The 23,420-nt window shown below is 40.4% G+C and overlaps 1 protein-coding gene across 26 annotated transcripts in view; it reads left to right on the forward strand.

The window, feature by feature from the left end:
• LOC104145267 (poly(rC)-binding protein 3) overlaps positions 1–23,420 on the forward strand; it is a 514,282-nt gene that overhangs the window by 177,881 nt on the left and 312,981 nt on the right. For 24 of the 26 annotated variants that reach the window (XM_068936251.1, XM_068936219.1, XM_068936226.1 and 21 more), the window contains one exon: positions 18,800–18,859. The exons of the other annotated variants lie outside the window; for them this stretch is intronic. The gene's annotated coding sequence lies outside the window, so the exon portion shown is untranslated. The remainder of the gene's footprint in view (positions 1–18,799; positions 18,860–23,420) is intronic. 26 annotated transcript variants of the gene reach the window in all.

Raw genomic sequence — 23,420 nt, forward strand, 5'->3', positions numbered from 1 at the left:
GAACCTGCCTTTCCTTTGCCATTGATGTTTACCCATGTCAGATCAGATTCTGACATCTGCTAGAAGAGGTGTGACAAAGGCATAGATGCACCTAGACCTAAACCCTGTACAGGGCCTTATTTCAGTTAACAGGTGTGAAAGAATTCAAGGGGTCTCCTGGTGTCCTTTAGGGTCCGGTATGGCACTTGATTCTCTCACCGCTTCCGCATCTGCGAGATAGCAAAAGAGAAGTGGCTGGTAGACCTGAAACCATTTTCCTTGGCAGCACGTGTATCCTTCTACAGGTGAAATCATCAACCAACAGAAAAAAAAAAAAAAAGTTGTCTTCATACCATGTCCCAGTTTTGAAGCTAGAGGAACAAAAGCCGGTAGGTGACCTCCATAAGGTTATGTAGCCTTTACTAAATAGACGTTCAGAAGTAGTGTGATGGTTGAAGTATCACTACTGAAAAGTGGTTTATTGAGCTAAGGCTTCAAAATTGTTTATTTAGTTGAAACAGTCATCCTATGTGATAGTGATTTCATACTGCTTCATACTGAAGTGCTTTCACTGAGCTTATGGTTACTTTGGCCTTCAGCTACGGTATGAAGTTCTGTGGCAATCCTTTGTGTAGACTGTGGGGAAAAAACAGGAGGTAGAAATAGCAATCTCTTACCAGACTGTATGCGTGTATTTCCAAAAGGATAACATGAGGAATACTTTATTTTTTCTTCGTATCTAGTAGAAGCTTTCCTTAGAGCTACAGAGATGAACCGAAATTCCAAGCTTTTCTTTTCCACGTTCTGCAGATCTCTGTACATTCCTCCCCCTTATGAATCTGGATCCTTTTGTTTTAAACTATGGTTTTTTGCCTAATATCAGCAATTGTCTGGCAAATCTGAGGGATAGGGGAGGGGACCGCTTTTATCTAGCGAAATTTTAATGAGGTATACATTTCTGCCAACACTTAATGGGAATAAAAATTTTCTTTGTAGAAGAAGCCTCTGAGAAATTTATCCAACTGAGAGTTGTCAGATTTATGCATTTTTACTCATTTGCTGGCCTAAAAAAATTCAAGCCTAGCAGTCAGGTATGCCCCACAGATGTGTGATATACCCTAGAGGACTATGAAGTGTCATCTATATATAATGCCAGCTATGTTATTTATCATACAAAATAATGCTTTTTTTTTTAATGGTTTCAGAAACTCACGTGTAAGAAAGCACTACAGAACTGAATCATCCAACTTAAAAAAAAAAAAAAAAAAAAAAAAAAAAAAAGTGACAGAGCACCTTGTTAAGGCCCTGCCTGTTTTTCTTGCCTCATAAGAATTAGTTGGGAATAATTATTTTATACAGGCATTCTTTTATAAATGCTTAACTTCAATGTAAAATTGTTGATTCCTAAAATATTTTTTTGAATTATTTTAAAGATTATCAGGTAAAAATGAGGAAAAAATAATGAACCAAGCCTTTAAAATGAAAGGTAGCATGACATCTTAGGGGAACTAGCTAGCTAATGAAAGTCAATGATGGCATGTCAGATGATCATTTATTATAGCTATAGGTAGCCAGATTTCAAATGGGGCTACGTTGCATTACCTAAGCATTTCTGGAGATTTTTACTTTGTTGTTGTTTTTCTCACTTGGAGTGAGGGGGTCGTGCTCTCATCTTGTTCTCTGAAATCTGCACTTCCATGTAAGTGAGGCAAGTGCCTTGGAAATATAAAGGAGGAACAAATTAGTACAATTTGCCAGGAACCTGAAACAGTAGTTTCAAGGGGTATGCTCACACTTCTGAAAATCTGCCTGTCGTTTGCAGCTAGAGAGATGTCAGTATGAAAGGAAATTTAGGAAAGGGAATGAATTCCCCAGTTCTCCTGTCCAGCTGTTTTATGCAGGCACTCGATAATTTGAAGGTACTTACATTGTCAAAAATCAGTTCATGACTTTTCTGTGTGCTCCAGAGGAGGCTGCCCAAATCAAATAAATGGGTGAGCTATTAAGGAAGCTGCTTTATGAACAAAGGGAGCTCCTTTCTGCTATGTATTGCATAATCAACTCTCCTGTTCACTGCCATCCCCGTTCCCAGCTGAGACGCCTTCTTATCTAGATGGCCTCTCCTTTATCTCCATCCCCTTCTTTTCACGGCCTCTATTTCCAACACAGATGCATGCACATACACATCCCACCTTTTAAGCAGTGTAGCAGTACAAACACTGATTCTCAACAGTCAAAGGAATGGTAATCTGTCCTCTGAATTTGCAGTTCAAAATGCCATGTTTCAGGGATCTGATTTACCATCTCCTTACACTATGCATACCTGTTTACTTTGTTGCCAAGATACTGTATTACTCACGTTGGCTTTTGCATAATCATGTACGCTAGGTTTAGAAGAACCAGATCTATGGAGGAGAAATTCAAAGTTATAAATTAAACCTAAATTGGAGCCAGAGAAGTGCTGCACCCCTTCCCAAGAGGCTTGAAGATATGGTATGTCTTGGGGGAGGTATGTGTATGTTTGGGAGGTATTTCAGTGTTAGAGCAGGCATTTCAGGATGATTGCAGGGGGAGGTATAACTGAAATATTTTAATGCTTTCTGGTTTGGGATCCTTGCAGTGGTCTTCTGAGGCCACTCCTGTGAGGGTAGAGCTTTGTGCCTCATCAGCCCTCATCAGTTGCTGAATACAGAGATGGAAGTTGCTCCTCATCTCTCATTCCATCAGCTTGATCACCCCCACGAGGCTGAAACTGGTCTTCTCATTTTTAAGAAGATCCAAAACCGAACCTTAAGCTTTGCTGACACATGTTCAAACTACGAACCTGGGTCCAAGGACGTAAAAGGCTTTCCTGTGCCCTTGACTGGCTTGCAGTCAGTTCTGCTGGGAAGTAGGGATGGGTCTCAGTCTGCTGGGAAACCACGTGTACCTCTTACTGGCATTTACCTGCTCAGCATATACTTACCTTCTCAGCATGCAGAAAAATGGACGCCTTCTGTTTAGCTGTCCATTTTTCTGCGGGCGGCTTCCTAGGTAATGAGCAGGCATGCTCCCCGATAGCCTTTCTGCAAAGATGCTGCTTAAGTGTCTGTTAGGCAGCCCCAGCATGGAGAATGCTGTCTAATTTTGGAAGGCTGCAGGTTTAGTGCAGCTGTGGGGGGTGAGGAGAAGAAAGGTCTATAGAGATATTTTGGCTCCTTGGTTTCCAGTGTTACACATGGGAGACACTGATCTTTCAGGACTGAAGCATTAAGTTATATTGAGCAGTGACATTGACAAGAACGTTTGTTTGCTATAACTCAGTTGTGCTGTGATGATCCACGCTTTATATTCCAGTTTTTGCAGCGTATTTGACTGGAAAATTATATGATAATACCAAAGTGTTATTAAGTTGGCTTGATGATTCAGGAACTATGCAACTGAAAAACTTAACTCTTACAGTTTACTGTTCTTTACCTCAGAACAGCTGTATTTCACAGTGCATTTAGGAATAATTTACGTTCACTGTATAATAATTTACAAGAAATGCTATTCATTGATGTCCTCAAACACCCAATTATTTTCTTGTAGGTGACTTTTTCAGAAACCGAGTAAGTCACTGAAAAGTCTTTTATTTTCATTTGCTTTTGTTAATATGATAGAAAACCTGTGACCAAACATGTGGGGTTTGCAGGAAATGCACTTTGTGCCATGTGTCCGTTCAAAGAGACTTGAAACGTTTTGACTTCTAGAGCAGAGATATAACAGTAAAGAAACTTGGAACAACAAAATAATCATTTACATATTTTTGTCTGCCTGCAGTATTTACATTTCCACACTGAGAACAAAAATACCTGTATTTGAAGAGTAGCATGGTATAAAGTAAAGCAGCTTTTTCTTCAGAAAAGTAGACCAGTTTAGTTTTGCATGTCCTTGGACATTTTGAAAGTTGATCTGAAAATTACCATCTACTTGGTGGAATTGACTAGGACTAGTTAAAGATTGCTGGTTTTGGTGTTGTTTTTGCTCAGACTGTTGGGTTTTTGATGAAATCCCTCTCCATCCTGCCCCTCCAAAAAAAGTGCGCGCTATTTTTGGATATTTTTAGAAAGAAAATCAGATGGCCAAAGGTATGATCTCTTCCCTTGTTTTTTTTTCCTCTCTGGATACAAATTAAAATATTTTCTTCGCCGTAGTATTGCTGTGTCTCCTGTGAATTGCCACTTGAGTCCCTTCTGTGGAAATATTTGACTTTATGGTCATACCTAGTACTCATGATGTCTGTGATTTACAGTGCAGCGACAAGCTCTTCCACCAGAAGACATAATTTTGTACTTTGTTGGTATACTTAATTTTAGGGCCGACGTGGAATATATCACGTGGTATAATCAATGGGACAATTTGTCCGAGTACTGAGATGTATAAGTGGTTTGAAGGTTTTTGGACTGAAGTCCTTCTGAATAGTTGCCTATATTTTTCTTGGCGTGTCTTGAAAAATTCTTCAAGCAGGCATAGTGTTTGTTTTTCTGAGTGAGTAGGAATCACTGGGAAAGATGACTTGGTCAGAACTTGAGCTTTTTGAAGCACAGTTATTTGGATTCACGTGAGATTGGTCCAACCTTTGTGTGTTTTTGGAAGGACAGAATATCTGAGTGCAAAACTCAGGGAAAGTGGGCAGATTTCAGATCCTCTGCAAAAAATGAAATTTGAAAATTATTACAATTTAATATAGGGGAAATTTATTATTATTTTTCCCTGAGACCGATGAAGTCAAGTAGTTAAAGAACAATATGTATTTACTGAGAGAGAACTATGCAGGTGCATAGTGGTTATTTTTAAATGCCTAAAACAAAATGTGTAGTTTTGCCAGAATGCAAAGACAACAGATTTACCTGCTTAAGCTTTTGTTACGTTTCACAGAGTGTTGGTTCTTGCTCCTCCTGTGCCAATTAACATCTTCATTTTTTTGTTTAATGAATGAGCTATTACTCTAGAGTTCCTTTTAGCAAGGTGCAGAGCATAAGGTGTGGCTTGCTGAGTGATCCTTGTGAACTCAGACCTGTCCCAATAGTCTCAGCCGTGTTATTTGGTTTACCTTCTTACCTTCAGCTATGCATATCCTTGAGGTTTGCATGGAAACCTGCCAGGAACTGCTGAGCAGGAGGAGAACTGCATGTCCTGAACATCTCCCATCTCCAGCTCTTATTTATATTCAGATCTTAAGTGCTTTGGTTGAAAGGCTGCCTTGAGACTTACGGAAGATGGTTTGACAACAAAAAATACAACTCAGTAACCTGGAGCGTACATTTGTGAGGTTAAATGAAATCTGTAAATCCCCAGGCGTGCTCTCAGGAAGCAGTAAAATGTCCTCATGTTCCAGTCCTAAGATGCCTAGTAGTGCCCTCTGTGCTCTGCAGGGGAGGTGGGTCTCAGCTTTGCTAGGAACTAATGTGGGATTTATGCACCAGAAAAAACGTGCAGGTGTGAAGTTTACACAGGTTTTGGAAGCTGCTAATTAAAAGCAAACATGGGGCTTGAAAATCTTCCTGATTTTTCTTTTGTGTTATCATACTAAGCAATGTAAACAGAGGAGAGGATGGAATTCACTTTGAAATGAAGTTAACAGATATTTTTATGGCATCATAAGGACTAGCAATTACTGTTAATAATGATCAGATTAGAAGTAGTGAATAAGATCCTCTTGTCTTAAAAAAAAAAAAAAAAAAAAAAAAAACCTAACATCTGTGTAATAATTAAAGGTCTACTCTTAGTAAATGACACCCATGTGACTGCTAGGCCAGCATACAAGTTGCAGCATCTTCATTTTCAGTCCAAGATTCAGAGTTTCATACTAACAGTGCCAGTTTTTCTTCCTGTTCTCTTTTTGCACTCCCTAGAAGGCATTCCTTTTGGAAAGGAGAGTAAGAAACTTCTGACTCTGTATAGGTCTTATTTCAAAAAATTATCTGTCTTGTTGAAGGTTCTTATTTAATAATTACTCTCCTAACAAGCAGTATGAGATGGAAAATTCCATTAAGATACATCCTGATATGTAAAAATTTGACAGAGAGATGAAAAATTTGTTTATTTTAGAGTTTGTGTGTTCGTCTGAATGTGGTCAAGGTACATGTTTCCGAATAGAATTAATTAGGCTGTTATAAGTGTAGCAAAATAGCATGTTTAAAGAGGATCCAGAATTTAGGTGGGAGGAAAAAAAAAATTAAGTCCAACCATTAATAAATCTAAATACAATTGTATGCAGAATTTCTGAACTTACTATAACTCTGTTGTTCTAGACTGCCATTTCCCGCATAAGAGTTGGTCCCAAAACACAGAAATCCCTATGCCAGAATAAACTGAATTATTTTTTGTAATAAATTAATGGAATCTATGGCATCACCAGACCATTACATTTCATATTTTCTTTCATTGGATGTTCACAGAGAAAGTTTCTATCAGTGTATGTGAGATGCCAAGGAAGAAGCTGCCTGTTCTCTTCCTCCCACTTTCATCCTGAAAACATGGGACTTGTAACTGAAACTGCAATGTGGATACAGTTGAAGTTAGGGAACCAGATGTTCCCCATTTTTTGTCCTACTGATTTTCACCATGTTTTCCCACCATTATGGCCAAGATTAAATGCTCATCCCTGTTCCTTCTTATCTGTCAACAGCATGGGCTCCTGTTCCCCTCAAGATGTTAGTGATGCATTAGGTCAGGGTAGGAGGTAGTGCTGTCCGCTGACATCAGTCTGGGGTCGCCTTTTCTACCTATAGTGGACGATACAGAGCCAGCCAAGTCAGCTCCCATCTAGTAGGTCATATTGGTTCACGTACATGTGGGCATGGACAGACTGCTGCTATAGGGCTGGGTCCGGGGTGGAAGTAGCACAGTCCCTTTGTTGTGGTGTGGAGCTTGAGGAAATGCACCCATCTGGGACCCCAGCTGGCTCTGCGCAGCAGCCACATCAGGGGTGTCTGCACCCTACTTCTTGCTTTGGGAAGTTAATTCAGGCGTAATGAGGTGGCTTTGTATGGCAGAGAGCAGTGATCCCGAATGGCCCATGTTCATCTCAGAAGCCTGATTGGACCCAGCCTGGCTTCTCAAGAGCTACTTCAGTCCGTGGGCACTGTGCTTCCTAACGTTGTTGTTTCTTGGCTTTTTTTCAGTTTTGGAGTTAGCTGTGCTGCAGATGCACAGGAACTGAGATGGCCCGTGAAAGGCCAGGCTGGATCCCTCAGGGCTTGCTAGCTGAGATGCAGCACACTACAAGTGCAGTGTGTCCTGCTGCATACAAGAGAGTCCTGTTAAAAATTCCAGCCAAGACCCAGAAAGCTGTGGAGTCGAATGTTGACGCATTTAAAAAGCTCTGCAGGAGCTGGTCTGGGTCTGGCTTGGCTCATTGGCTCTTGCTTAGAGCTCACTAGATTGAGCTTGGTCTTCTTTTCATAGAGCTGCTGAACTGACTCACCGCTGTGCTTCCCTGGAGGTGCACTATGTACTATTATGTGGGGTTTTTTCTTTTTTTCCTCAGTTTTCCTGGGTATCGCAGCTATCTGTTCAGGGTCTGGGGAAGAGGCAAACTTTGCTCCCTTGGAATGGGAGAAATTTTGAATTAACAAAGTTTTTTTTCCATAGTAGGCAGGGAGCTAGTAAAGCAGGTTTCTTTTTTTCACGTGTGTGTGTGGTTTTATTTTTTTTTTTTTAAGCATTCGAGTATAAATTTACAAGAAAACAATATGCAGCAAGTATAATGTTTATTAGGAAGCAAAAAATAAGTGAGGGTCTAGACAACATACTTCAGGCAGGGAAACATTAGTATGATGGAGCAGAGCTAGAAATTGAATCAGTACTATTAACATGGGAAAGAGCTGCAGATGAATGGTTTTAGCAGTCTGGTGAAGAATTAAGTATGTGAATTTAAGAACTTTTGGAAAGTAACGGGCAGATAAGACAAATGGCTCTTTTAGATTACCTTGTGCTTTTAAAACTGGAAACTTCCTTGGTTGACAGCCCGGAGGAATATTGATACAGCCAGAGGAGAAACTGTGCCCATCTTAACAAAATCTTTGAAAAGAGACACAGCAATAATACCAGCATTTTTGAAAAGGAGAGAAACGCTCTGGGGTCTTGATAATGTTTCAGAGAAACTTCCCAGTGGGGATGTATGAGCAGTTTAAAGAGGCCCTGTGAATTCAGAGGGGAGCTAGCTTGGGTTTACCTGTGGGAAGCCATTTGCCTGACGAGCCTCCAGACTGCTTTGGTAGGCAGATAGCGAACAGCATGCAGAGAGGTGGGGGGGGCTCCGTCCCCAGAAGAAGGAAATATTTCCTGTGAAGAGCTGTGGACCCTTTTAAGGACAGGCCCCAGAGATGTGGCTGTTGGCACTTTGGGCTCTGTCTACCTGCCCGCTTATCCAAGACCTAGCTGCGTAGGCAAAACTCAAAATTGGTTGTCCAATGTGCTAAGAAGGGTCGTTGTCCTGTGCTGGAATTGCACCCCCAAAACACAGGCACTCCCAGAGTGCCTTCGACTGCTCTCCTTACCACGTTGCAGGCAGTGGAGAGGCTTGCTTTATTTATTTTTTTTAGTGACAGATAACGGATGTAAAATATGTCAGTATGGTAAATGGAGATCATGGAAAGCTAACGTTGATAAGCTTGGAGGCTTCTTGCAGCTGAATCATATGCAGCAGGGCAACTGATTCTGATGTGGCAGAAAATATCACTGCCACACCTGGAATTCAGGCTTCAGAATTAGCCATTTATTTCACATATGAAATGAAAAAGCCATTACTTTGTTAATTTTCATGTTTTGTGCTGTGTAAGCCCACTTATGCATGACACGCAGTCAGAGTGGCTGAAACGTGAATTTGTATCTTGTGGTATTTATGATATCATGGGTGGCTGGCTCCCTGTAACACCTTTTAGCCATAAAAACTATGCTAGTAACATGTTCTCCTTGGGTAATTAAACCAGTTTTCTTAAGGAAAAGAAATGATTGTGGGGAGAAAGGGAGGAGGCAAGGGCATTTCAGCAGGTGCAGTCCCAAGTTTTACGTATTTATGTACTATATAAATATGATGTGAACCTTTGCCCTTTTAAATTCCTGATGCAGCCATGTAGTGTTTGATCAAGAAATGTATCTTATTGGTTATTTTCAATAATTTATTACCTGCTAGCTATCGGCAAGGACATGAACTTGAGTACAGAACAAAATCTAATATTGGGGGAGCAGCTTCTTTCTTTTGCTTTTTCTTCATCCACTTCTATTTCTTTGGAGAAATGCTTTAGCATGCTCTATTAAAATGGATCTCATTGATTTCTTTTTTATTTTTTAATTTATTTTCTGTTTCATATCTATTATGAATCCGAGTGCGTAGTGGCAGCTACAGGCTCTTGACAGAATCAAATTAGGGGGTACCATACTTGATGGACCTATAAATAAAAAGAGTTCTACTTGCACCACAGTTTCAATCAATGAACATCCATTAAATAATAAGAGAAGAGAAGAACTCATTTCTTCTTCCGTTGTAGACTGCTGGGTTGTCCGAGGGACAGGGATGGAGAAATGAAGCTGTGTTTGAAAGCCTTTTGTGTAAAGATAAATAAATTAAAACAACCTATTGTGCAAAGTTCTGGTGGAAGGCTATTCAAGGAGAGGTGACAACTTTACAATTGCGTGCTCTGACATGCATTTTTTTCTTAAATAGAGCTAGACTTTGTGATAAAGTTGTTGAAGCATAAATACTTTCTTTTTTTTACTCTACTACAATACCTCACTTTTGCGAAGGAACCTAATCTAATGTATGCAAAATTCAATAACGGTTAAACAGTTCTTCAAAAGATTATTTGAGCTGAAAGTCATAGCAGTTAACAGCTGTTTCTCGGCAGTGTGTGTGCAAGCACACATAAGCATGTTAAGTCTTTCGATTTACAGTTTGTTTCTGTATTGCAGGAAAAAAAAGAGTAAATTGTGCAAGGCTTTTATTGCTCAAACGTCATTTAAACTTTTGCAAATTCAAGGCTTAAAGTGTGTACGGTTAAGGATGTTGAACAGGTGCGTTTTCCTGGACGTGTCCAAAGGGAAGAGAAGAGTTTTTCTCAGATAACTGCAAGACCCAGCCAGAAAATTGCTGCACGTGGTAGCAGTGCCTGTGTGAGTACTAGTTACTCCATGCATGTGTATTAGGCTGAGATTCGGATCAGTACGACCTGTTCAGTATGTCCAGCATCTATAGAGTGACTGGATTTCTGTTTTTCCCAGCAAAGTTCCTAATATCTAATGTCTGTTCTTTCTCTGCTCTCTTCTCCATCCACTGTCTACTGCTGCTTTATATCTCCAAGTGGTGTAAAGTGGCCTTTATTACTGATCATGGAAAGAAGACATCATTCTTTTCTTAAAGTTTGACATACTCATATCTCTGCTTTTCCTTTCTAGCTGCTATATTCTTTATATTTAGAATGAAACAGATACTGTTATTTAATCAATCTTGCATACACTTTTTTTTTCTATTAAAGTCATGATTTCTTCCTGTGATGATACCGCTTCTCAGGTGGGTGGGAGAAGTTATCTGTGGTCACTCTGTTGGAGAGGTTATTTCTTGTTTTACTTGGACATTTTGAAGCAAACTCAGTAATTTCTAAAGGAGTGATTTATGCCTCCGACTATAGCAGTCAAGAAAACAGCCCTTAAAGCACATGGACAAAAAGCAAAAAAACCACAACAGTTCTGACTTGCAAAGCGTGAAGTAGAATCAAACACAAATAGATCTAGGTTAAAGCCCTTCAGAGATAACGTGGTACATGTATAAGAGAAAGCTGGCCCAACCCTTAAGCATCAAAAATTGAAGAAGCTTATATCTTTTTTTTTTTTTTTCCTTCCTCATCTGGTAATGGAATTTTAGCTGATCTGTTCTGCCTCCTTTGCTAGTTTTGATTTTACTCCTCTCCTACCTTTGCACTGCTGGCCAACAAATACCTCCTCACTCAGTTGCTGCTACGTACTTTATTACCAAGAGATTGTGCTTGAAAAGAAGCCAGATGAGAGAGCTGTTCTGGTGCCCGTTCACGTAAAGTGCTGAAACACACTGGGCCTCATCACGAGCAAGGCACTGCTTTTGGGCAGTAGGGTCCTCTGGAGCTGCTTCCAGTTTCCTAATGTGCCCACAGGATCAAAACGAGTATGGGATTTCTTTGTACTGTGGATCTCACAGTGCTCCACCCCTCAACATGTTTTCTCATCCTCTTTTTGAATTTTGGCATTTATTTGATAAAGTGCAAACTTCTAGCCCTTATTTTTGCTCAGCAAAGCCTGTGAATGTGGCAGAGTATATCCCAGAGGCTTGAAAACAAGAAGGCAAATGAAAGGACACTGAATTGTAGAAATCTGATTTAACAACTTTTAACAATTTGAGGCATATATACTTTTACAGTTTAGTAGAGAGCATCTGTCCAACAAGTGATGTTGCCCCTGTTCCTGTAATGAGCGCTGGTATTCAAGGCAAGATGCTCAAGAGGCTTATTTTGGAAGAGGCTGTGAATCTGGGGAGGGTGTCATGAGAATCCTCACCGGTTATTTTAGCTAGGAAGGTAAGGCAGATAGAAAGTGGGTCGCTAAGGCTGAGTAGGTTTGGGGATCTGGAAGCTGTGGAGATAGGTCTCCATGCTGTGAATGAAAACAGTGCTGTGGTCTGTACTGGCAATATGTTTTTTTTTTTTTTTCTTGTGACCCCGTGGTCAGCCTGAGACATGTTTCAAGTGATCAGTTGGACCCACGTGTGCACAGCAGTCTGTGGGCTGTTGCTTCACTGTGTCTTCTCCCTCATGCCCCTGGATGTGGGTTATTTTCATTTAATTGACTTGAATTTTGTTTAAGAAGTTTACCTGGCTGCATGAAATGATTTGCTAATTCTGAATACTGGATAATACTGCTGTACATGCCATTAGCACGTTTTGTGTGGTTCAACCTGTGTGTTATACACCTATGCGTAGTATTTCTTGCTGTAATACCAGTTTTTCAAAACTAGCATGTGAGCCAATGGCAGTGGTTTTCACTAGCTAAAATTGCACAGGAATTGTATCATGAAACGTAATCTGTATCTTTAGTTTTTAAACTCAATTAAGTAGCGTCACTTTTAAAACTTTATTTATTAGAAATATTTATCTTGCCCACTTGCATTCAACACAGTATGCAAATCTGCATTAAGGTCATGGTTTGAAGAATTTTCATAAGAGGTAGCGTATAAAGGTAGGTTGCTTGATAAATAGCAGTGAAACCTTTCCTCCAAATCAAATAAAACTATACAGTTATTTTAAAATAACTTCATAAATGCAATTACATTTTAATTTTTAATTTAGTCTTTGTTTCCAAGACAATGTCTAAATCTAAGAGAAGTTCAGATGCACAATCTTTCTACAGTCATTTACACCAGTTAAGGGACTGTTTAGGAACTGATGTGCAATAGTGAAGTTAATTGACCTGAAAAGGTGTTTGCAGTAGTTTTATTGGTAACACTGAAAAATTAATCATAGCTTTAAAACAACTTCTTCCAATTTGGGAAATTGTCCAAGTTGTTAAAATAATGACAGCAGTAGATTTCAGAAGACAATGATTTGAGTCATAAAGCACAGAGAAGGTTTCTGCTGTAAGCATTCTTTGAAGTGGAAGATTGTTAGAGGTGTTTAAATGCTGATGAGGGAGGAGGATGGACTGGGGGAATTCAGAGGACGGGAGTCCCTCCACGTAAACCCCCCCCCCATTAAGTGCCCGGGTACTTGCCATCGTATGGCCCTGTGCTGAAAACCTTGAAAGTGTCTTTCTTGCAGATCGTCAAGGCAAAGTTGAATGACCTGAGCTGGATTAAGGCCAAGTTATGGCCTTCAAAAGTCACTTTGGACCAACTCAGAGTCAGCGCAACGTTTTGCAGGCAGCCCAGAGCCAAGGCTGCAGGGGTGGGCGCAGCAGGCGGAGGGCAGTTAAGCCAGGGAGCTCTGCGCTACCCTCCCAGGACAGAGGCACTGATGTGAACCCTTCTAACAGGGGACTGCAGTCCTGGAGCTTCACGAATTAAAAGGCCAGGTATTGTGGGTACGAGGCCTCGTGGGCTAAACAGGAAGGAGAAGAAGCCTGTGCAGACAGTGGTGTTTGAAGGGAAGGGAGGCGGGGGCAAGGAGCTTTATGTCACATTTAAAAACAAGGGTTTTGTTACTCTGGGAAGTCCATCTGAAAAGTAATGTCAAAGCAGTGAAATGCTGTCACTACGCAGTCAGAAGAGCTTAACGGTTGACGCTGGGGCTAGCATTCCTTTGGCAGCAGTTATTCAAAATGTGTGCTGAATGCTAGTGTATTAAATTGCTGATTAAAAGTCAGATTAGTCTGCAAATGATAGAACCGAGAGAAGAAACACTGTTGTGACGGGACGGAGGGAAGACGAGATGTGTGTGTAGGTAGGTGGTTAACAGCGTAATGGTGTGTTTGCTAATAAGGTTCTTGCTAATTTTGGTGCTGTTACAGTAAATGTTGCAATATCCAGATAACGGCGTCAGAAGGAACAACGCAAAGAACGTTACCTGCCAGTATTAGCTGTCTTATGCTCATTCGCACGGGGATTTTAGATGGGCAGCGTATTCGGAAGCATTTGCCAGCAGGAAACGCCCTAAGAGAGAGGATTTACAAATAGTATGTCTGATTTTGAACTAATCCATTTTTCCCTCCCTCGTCCTTTTATCTGCAGTACCTCACTTTTCCCTTTCTTCTTTGTGAGTTGACCACTTCCATTAGTTTCTTATTTATGCTGAGGCTTGTAAGTTGATTTGATGTATTCAACAGTCAAAAGTGCAGGTCTGCGTGCATTTGTGTTGGCTGAGTAAGCAAAATGACAGAGGCTGGCTGTGAGAGTGGAAAGGTGATTTACATGAGTGTCATAGCGCTGTGCAGTAATAAAACACAGAGTGTTGGACACGCATTATATTGTACAATTATATAATTATAAACAGTATAATTGGAGGCAGTTGAGCTTGAATGCAGCAGGCTGTTATTTAGCAATCATCTCTTTCAAGGCTCATTAAACGCAGATTTATACACAAAATAAAAGCTTTGCTCTGTAAAGGCTAAATATGTAGTGACATTTAGTCACCAAAATATAATACACAGATCTAAAGCTGTCAACATCTATGATGGATTTAGTCAGTGGATATAAATGAGTGTGTATGACAATACTGAGGCCTTTGCCTTTATTTAAGGTATTATTGCTGTGATTTCATTTGTATGTCCATTTTGAAAGTGGAAGAGCCAGCATATACACATCTATGGTCTGGGATTTTGAAATCTGACACGCAGCAACTCTCCACAGATGCCGAAAGTGTTTAGAAATGTAGAGAAGATTTCTTCAATATGATATTTTTCATGTAAGTTAAGCCTTCAAAATTTTATACTTCCCAATGCATAGTCTCACTAGGGAGAAAACAAACAAATCAGTGTATTTTGTTGTTGCTCTCTGAAATCATTTAGGGTTCTTTTTAAAGTATTTCATTATCTTACCTGAAGTAAAATAAGCTCTATTTATTTAAAAGATTAAAAAAGAGAGAAGAATTCTTTTTTGGTCTTCTCCTGCAGTCTTATGAGTTAAGAGGAAAAGACAGACAAAAGGAGGAACCTGCTCAGGTGCAGAATTCTGCAACGTGCAGTGTTACACAGACCGACCCAAACCAAAGCTGCTTGCCAGGAGTTTGAAACCTAATGCAATATTTAGACACTTACATGTTGGTTTTGACCCTCTAATTGTGGAACATCCAGAGCTCCCACTGACTTATAACCGTGACTGTGAAATGCCAGTATAAATGGCATTATATCCATATATAATATAACGGCCTTATATCCGAGTATGGCTCTGTTAGAACGCGGCTCGGCGCTAAATAGTCTGATCCGTATGTACTTGATCCACTTTTGCATTTGTTTTCAATACACAAACCATTTATTTTCCCCCCAAATTCCGTTTTAGGGGGAAATACAAAGTTGTGAACATTAACATTGCCTTTTTCGTCTGCTCTGCAAAGTCCCCTCCTTTCAAATAACTTGCCAATAGTGTCCTGGTGTGCTGGTTAAAAGGACAAGAAGTAATTCTTACCTAGTGCTTTATAGCTTTTCATGGCTAGTAAAAATTTTTCTTTCACTTGCTCACAACAGCAAAGCGCGTTGGCCTGTATGGCGTACAAAAAACTAAGGTTAAACCCCGGTCCAAAACTCATCTTTCCACATGTGCTTTGGTTTTTGAGTTACTGGCTCCTGATGTCTCACTGCTGTGAAGCAGTCCTTGCGATGTCACAGGCTTTTATCAGCCTCTGCACTGGGACAAAAGAGTAAGGAGCCTCATGGATTATGGGGGCGGCCACCATAGACCCCCCAGGGCCTTTGGCTCATGTGGCTTCCGATGTCTGTCTGTCTCTCCTCTCTGTGACATGGAAGAGGATGTCCTCCAGGACTTATTTTTGCCCAGCGTGGGTCAGCATGACAAGCACTTTGGGAAGTTCAACGCAGGGGCAAACCGTTGGCTTCGTGAGCCCGTGCCTTTAGGGGTATCTGAACTCGAGCCGTTAGCGGGTACCTGAACTCGAGCCACTTCCTCATACTTGAAACAGCAAAAGAGTGTGTTCTCAGACACCAAATAATGATTTATAGAGATAATTGAGGGGTTTAAGTTATTATTTGAGAGAGTACAAAACAGTGAAATACAGTGTAAATGTAAAACAACTTTAAAAGGCCAGCAAGGTAGCACTGCGTGCTGGATAGTCCGTATTACACGCTGAGCAAATGACTTTTTCTGGAAGCTCCAGTTCTTTTAAGAAATTGGATGTAGGTTTGTGTGACTTGTGTATTTTTCTGATTGTATTCATATCAACTTGCATGTAACATTTCTCTTAAATCTAGCCCAAAGATAAAATGCTTCCTCTTGTAAACAGCTGTACAGCAGACAAGCAGACTGAACGCATCTAACAGCGTTCAGGCAAGCAACTTTCCCCTGCTTAATATTGTGTAAGGGCATGCCACATGCTGAAAGAAGGCAGGCTGCCTGCAAGCGCGAGAAGGTTGAGTCGTGAACTCCATCCTGGTCTAAAATGGAGATGATATTTCAGTTTTGCATATGAAGAAAGTACGAGTTTTTAAATTAAAAGGAGGAAAATGTTGTGTATTAAACTTTGTGAATTTTCAAGATAATTTTTTTATCTAGATGGCCATATGGGCATCAATGATTGAATAGGATGTTAATGTGTTTTCCCTTATATTGAGGTTGACTCTTAAGCCTTTGTCTAATCAAAAGCGCAAACAAAGATAAAGGCACTGTAGAGGGAAAAAGTAGTAGTATTCCTAAAGATATTTTGGATCTGAAAGCCTAAAAAATATTTTCCTTGAGTCTCTTGCAAGTACATGTTAAAGATGAAGTAGATGTATCAGTGCTACCGTTGTGATTAGCACTGCTCCTCTCCTTCCAAAATGGTCCGAGATCCCGGTAGGAAGAGAAGAGGTGGTGAAAGCCGGTGTCAGCTGTGGCCGTGCCCAGGGCAGAGCCTGTCCAAACCGCGCTGCTCCCCTGGAGAAGCCTCCAAAGTCCATGGGAGTTTTGGACCTTTAGGGAAAACTGGATAGAGAGCCTGTGGAGAGCTGCAGGGGGAAGCAAAGGAGCTGGTTTAATTAATAATTAATAAGATAGAGGTTTGAATGCGCCCAAGGATCTAATGAAAACGTTACTTCAAAGTTATTTGAGCCACAGAACTAAGGAAATGGCAAAGAGTGACATAATCTCATATTTTTGGGGAGGGTGGGAATCAGCTATAGATTATTTGTGTAAAAGCAGTGGATACATTTAAGCTAAGCTGCAGAGCGTTGTCCAGTTGGCTGCAGGCTCATCTGTTTCAGTGACTGAGGTGCTCCCCAGCAAAACGGCTTTAATACCAAACAGCTGTGACAAATCAGCAGAAAAGGACTAGCTGTGTGCAACACCCTTTATCTGAAGGTGTGCCACACTTGTGTGGCAAGGCAGTTTACTTGCAGGCAGTATCAGGACCTTGATGATCTTTGGCTGGTCCATTAGAAATCTTTTGCTCCCCTCGCTGCTTATGCAGTTCTGCATCTGCTTCCTCTGTATACCGTACAAGGCTGCTGTGACAGCATCAGCCTTGAGGAGATTTTCTGATGCATCATGAAACGAGATTGTTGGGTTTTTTTTCCCCTGGTGGCATGTATAACGGTGTTAATTTTTACTTTCTTGTTTGCACTTGGCTGTGTGTCGACCTCCTCAAAAACCAAAACCGGACAAAAATACTAAAACAACCCTGTCCTGCAATCCTCCCAAATAACTGCTTTTTTTCATCTTTTATAGTCTAAAAAATGGAAGCTTGTAATCCCACACAAGGGTACGGGGAGGGGGAAGGGGCCTACAGGATATCTTTTGCCCCTCGGGCTCTGCAGTAACTCCCTATGAAGTTAATGGAAGTTTTACCACTTACTCAAGTGAAAATGCTTACTGACCTCATGCTGATCTAGTGGAGTTGTCTACACCCCTATGACCGGGAGAAAAACAGGAAGGCCAGGGTTAATATGGATTGAGTAAAAAATCAATGGCTGCTCTTGTACATTAAACTCTCTTGCCTTGAGGATCTTTTCTTCGCTTACCCTGAAATCAGATCTCTTATGCCACTGAAGTGGAGTCGGTGAAACAGTTTAAGGCAGTAATGGTGGATTCGTGTTTTGTGCTTTGCCTCAGAAGCGAGGAATATAGTAAGTTCTGCATCTTCCGGTGTACAGGCTGTGTTGTGTGTGTTGTATGATCTCAGATGCGTGGCCAGTTAATCAAAATTCATCCTACATTGCCATAGGCTAGTAGAAAGTTGAAACTTGACCTGTTTTCTTTTTAAGAACAGTATTTAGCAGTAGCAGTGTTTTTTTATATACACTAATGAGTGCTGGGCACCTTTGACTGTTGCTTGCTATCTCGGGAACGCAGGCTTCTAGAGAGCCTGGACATTTCAGCAAAACTACTCCAAATCCAAGTTCTACAGTATGAGTATAAGAAATATAAATACTTGACAGCTGTGATTTTCAGAAGGCTAATTTTATAAAGATGCAATAATGTAATGGTACAACAGGCAGAAAACAGCCCTCTCATCTCCCTGGCAGTCTATTTCATTTCTTTCTGTGCCCCCCTCTCAGTTTCTCTCTGTGAGAGAAGTAACTTGCGGAAAGGAACAAAGATGAAAACTGGAAGTAAAGGAAGAAGAGGAGCCATCAGCTTACCGTGTTGAACCTGGTTGCTCCTTGAATATTCCTGTTAGGATCAGCCCTTCTCGCTCGGGAGTTGGATAAACCATTGCAGTTGCAATAAGCTATAAGCCTTGTAGCACATGCTGTTCTGTGCCTGAATAGTCATAGGGTCAATAATAATTTTACAATATTTTCCTTTCTGGTCTTTGCAGATTTTTTCAATTTTTTTCAGAATTTGGGTGCACATTTTCTAAAATGAATGATCTTCCAGGTGTATTTTGAAAATCTTCCTGAGATACCTCTTAGAACCAAATGCTGTGACCCCAGAGATGTTAAACCTCAGTTAACACTGGGTATAAAGAGAAAGGCAAGTCAGGCCCCTGATTGGGGAATCTAAGTTATCTGTAACTATTTCAATTGTGATGGAAAGCAGAAAAAAAGCTTTAGGATGCTAAGTTCTCTGTGGTGACAAAACAATTTTCTTCTCCCCCCTCCCCCCAAAAGGACTGAGATTTGCTAGCCTGCTGTAAAAGGAAGACAAGATAATATCATGGGTGAAAACGTCTTGCTTTATATCCAACAGGTCAAGTTTTCTTCAGATTGAGACAGAATTGTGGCTCATGGACATCTGATGTTGTGATAGGTAAGTTGATTTTGACCTGTTTTATTACCCCGCTGCAACATGACAAATCCTGATCTTGATTTTAAACTAGTGTAAATGCAGAGGAGAGGCCTTATCTTACTTATTTTGGGTTTACGCTGGTGGAACTGAGAAGAAAATTTTCTTCCTCTCCCTCTCCCCCAAATGAGACTTCTTCAGAAACAAGGTTTAAATCATTATTAATGAACTTTCTATTCAGAAATGATAAGCAGCAGGAGATAGATAAACAAAAGAAGTAGCTTAAATCTACCTGAATCTGCTGAAATAAGGTCGTAAGACAGCGTGAAAAAGGATGTTTGGGCTTATCTGGAGACAGCTCAGAAAATCTACTATAATTGATACACAGTCCCCATGCTCATAGGGTGCTAACTGACTGTTTGCATATAGTGATACAGTCAATGAGGCTAAATTACTTAGTGGCACCATTTGTCCTTTCCAATCTCTTCAGCTAGTTAATCAGATAAGCTGTGTGGTAAGCAATGTATCCAAGCGTGTAGCCACTACATAAATGAGAGGCTAAAGTACAGGTAGAGTTTTATATTATGCTGTTTATTGAGCTTTATTGTCCGTGGCAGTTGTTTAATCCTTAGACCTACAGATCTCCACACTGCTTCATGACTGCTAAGCCAAGGTGACCAAGCAGGAGCCTCGCTTACCCTGGAGCGCGTGAGACTGCTCCAGTGCCAGAGTAACAGCAGAGAATAATTTGCAATAACTTGAGCTATGCGTGGCTGAAGGCTCTAGAAACCCCTTCCCGCAGTGATATGTACTGTGGCAATGATTAGTGGATGGCTTATGGCACTCAGAAGCAGTTGGGTGGTTGGGATGTCCTGCACTACTTGTGCTGCTCAAGCAGACGAAATGTGGAGAATTGGATTTAATTTGATAAGAGTTGATCTGGCAAGTAAAGCTGCATTGAAGCTTGCAGTATAATTTCTGGGAACGCTGCAAAAAGATGGAAAAGACAAATAGCTTTTTGTTTGGCATCTCTGAAATCTAGCTTAGGAGACTGCTTAATGATGTCATTTTTCAAGTAACTTTTTCTTAGGTAATCTAGACCAGACGTGTATTCCTGTTAGAATTTTTAGAGTTCTACTTAACAATACGTGTTGTTGACTACATCTGATTTTTATGGTTAGAATTTAAAAACAAAGGCAGGGAGAAGTGTCACTGCTTTCTCTACTGGCATGAACGTGATGATAAATCTGTAGAAGTCCATTGATACTTCAGAACTTTCTTTTTGTGAAGCTGTGTAGGAGAGAGTTTAAATCCATTCAGTCCCTTCTACGGCCTATGTGTCTCTGCAGGGCACCAAATTTTTCTTCTTCTTCTTGATTTCTAAATCGCCTCTTCCATTCATTTGGGCCCAGCCCAGCAAATGCAAACTGCTAGCACCTATCCAACTCTGGAATGGTGAACAAGTAACAATACATTTAACAATAGTGCATGTAATTCAGGTAATAACATTTTTGGCACAGGAACAGTTTGCCATTCTGATCTAGGTATCATACGTGGTTTGAATAGCTTCTAAAATGCTGGTATGTTGTAATTTATAGTTAAGGCACTCATCCCTTACTAGCCCAAATAAACCTTAGTTTAGCTTTGTGAGCATGTAATATCTTGAGATAAATTATACAGGCAAGCACTTAATGTGGTCTGACCATTAATTTCTTTGAATGAGAGGTGCTCTCACACTGCAGGAGCACACGAGAGAAATTTGTATTGCGTGGGCGTGTTGTGTAAGAGTGGTATCTCCGAGTCGAATGGGTATATTTTTCCATTGCTATATTGTCTTTTAGTATGGATTGGATAAATCAGTTCTTTCTTGCTTGTGGGAAGGAGAGGAAGGAGAAATGGTCCTGCAGAAGTACGTGGACAGAAATAGTAGAATTCCTCTCAGCAGAGGACGCTCCATAAGCTCATATTTTTAGAACGGGACTTCCTCTATGTGTGTATGTTTGTATCTCTTCTATATTATAAAACATGTAGGTGTTTATAAATAGATCCTTACTCTAAAAGGAGCTACGTTTTAAGGACGCAGTCTTTCCCTCACCGTATGAGGAACAACTGTCTAACATTGTGGAAAGTCTGATCCAGAGGAAATGGCATACAATGAAGTTGGTGAAGTTGGAAACCCCAGGGAATAACAGTCTGTGATACAATACTTTCAAAGCATGGAGCGCACTTGCCATTTTTCAAAGCAACATTTTTAACATCCTAAAGAACAGTAAATGTCAGCCAGTGGATTTGATGTGTTTATAGCTGATTATGTGGGAGTAAGGGATGGAGAGATTTTAGACTTGCAAGAAGAATAGCATTTTGTTGGCAAGAGGAGGAAGGCAGGGCACACTTGTTAAAGGAAGGAAATTCCAGGAAGTGGAAAATAAGGAGATGGAGACTAAGACGGAGAGGAGGCATCCAGAAGTGACAGTTCAAAGGCTGAGGTTGTAATGGAGGTGAAGAGTGAGGAGCTGGTGGGGATGGAGAAGATGGAGAAATACAATGAAAAATGAGTGTCTTTCCTGGTTTATGGCAATGGGTTTCTCTTGTTCCTGCCGCTCCGTTAGCTGTTGTGCTGGTAGCTCGTGCTCTTGTTTCCTTCTGCTGTAATGATAGGGTGCGTGGCGTGAGCGTGAGGACCAAGAAGATGAAATTGGAGGCCCAGAGGCCAGGTTCATGCGGGTCCCCTAAGGACTGCAGAAGAGACTCCAACCTGACAGAGGAGGTTGTGAGAGGCTGCTCACATGTTAGGGAGTAATGCCGGCAAGTGATGTGTTTAGAAAATGAAGGAGCATCAGCCAGGTGTAGTTCAAAAGCACAGGAGAGGTACTCGATAAGGTAAATAGTGCAGTTAGCGCACACTGTACATATAAGAAGTCAGAGCCAGCTCACCTTTAGAAGTTAATCGTAACAAATTATCTTAATCCACTTCAGACATTTCCATTAAAAGAGGGCTTGCCATAAAGCGTATCCTGCTGAACCTTGTTTATTGGTTTGGTTTCTTAACACAGTGTTTTTAACATGCTTAGCATGAGTTATCTGGAATAACTGAACACGTGATTAGAAATAGCCAGGTTTTATTCTTAATGGTACTATTCTAGTTATGTTCTTCCTATATTGCTTTACTTTTAAATTGATTATTAGAATTACTTATTACAGTAATGCCATTATTTAGATTTCAGCAGCTATACTGAGTATGAGTATTTCATAGAGATGAAATGGAGAATTGAGGAAAACCAAAATACACCTTTAGTACGAAGAGAGCTCTGAAAATGAGACCATTTCTGTGCTGCCAGTGTTGTTCCTGTTACTGCCATGCTGTATCATGCAAAGGCTCAGAAAAATGTCGGTAAAATTAACAGCTTGGCATTATATGTGCAGTAAATACTGAAGACCGGCGGCTGGTTGGGACGGGGGGGGAAGTGTTGTTAATGGTGCACTGCCTGGTGTCCCATTATTTTTCTTTGGTTTTATGGCAGTCTAGCTGTTGTAATGATAACGGCTCTTTATCCAATCTCATTAGGTCATCACTTCATGACACTAACTTGGTTTAGATAATTTTTTTTTTTTTTTTAAATATGGGCACACTGGAGGGAAAAAAAAAGGAGAGCACTTATTTTTATCAAATCTTACTGGTAATCCAGTGCTGTCCTTTGAGACTTCCTATTTTGTGCCATCAAATGTGCAGTTTGGAGCAAGGTCAGGGCTGAATTTCAAAAAACAAGCGGAGTGGTGTGTAGTCCCTGCGATGAATGCATCTAGTGCACCAAAGTGTCTCATTACATTTGCCAACAGGGTATATATACGGCTGAGCCTTTTTTTTTTAATGCTTTTCCTCATGTTCCTGTTCTTAGGTTTACACATGTGGCAATGCTTATATTATGCTAAATTAGTGAGAAATCCTCTGTTAAGCTTTGTTGTCTGTTTGAGCAGCTCTCTTGCGATGAGTAGATGGACCTGATGTGGCAGAGCTTGTTATTTTAAAGGAAATAAAAAGTAGGAAATCTTATAAAAGAGTTAATAATAAATAATAAATTCATCTAATAAATTCATCTTTGTGTGAGAAAATCTTCCTGGAGAGTTGGGATGACCTACTTCACCTTTTCTTCTTTCCTGCCCCCTCTTCCCCCATGCTGTTTTAGTGCTTCTGAAGATCGTAAATGTGGCTGGTGAGTTACTCACTGAAGTCACGATTTAGCAAATCACCAAAAAATGGAAACATGACCTTCGTTATTACCATGAAACTTAAGTTTGATTTGAGATCGGATGTTTGAAAATTAAAAACAAATTTAGAAAACCTATCCTTCACTTACCCCTACATGTCACATGTACCTCCTAGTTTGAGTTCCACAAGTATCATTGCTAACACCTCTGCAGAAGTGTCACTTAAAAGTTGCAGATTGCTACCGGCACTGAGTTGCTATCCTTTTTATGCTTTTTCAATAGTTTATCATAAGAAAAAAATATCATATACTACAAGGTTTTGGGGTAACTTGAGAAATCAAAATACATCTGTTTGCATATGCAGATTTCTGCAGATGCA

The sequence above is a fragment of the Struthio camelus genome, chromosome 2, assembly GCF_040807025.1.
Source record: "Struthio camelus isolate bStrCam1 chromosome 2, bStrCam1.hap1, whole genome shotgun sequence".
Lineage (NCBI taxonomy): Eukaryota > Metazoa > Chordata > Aves > Struthioniformes > Struthionidae > Struthio > Struthio camelus.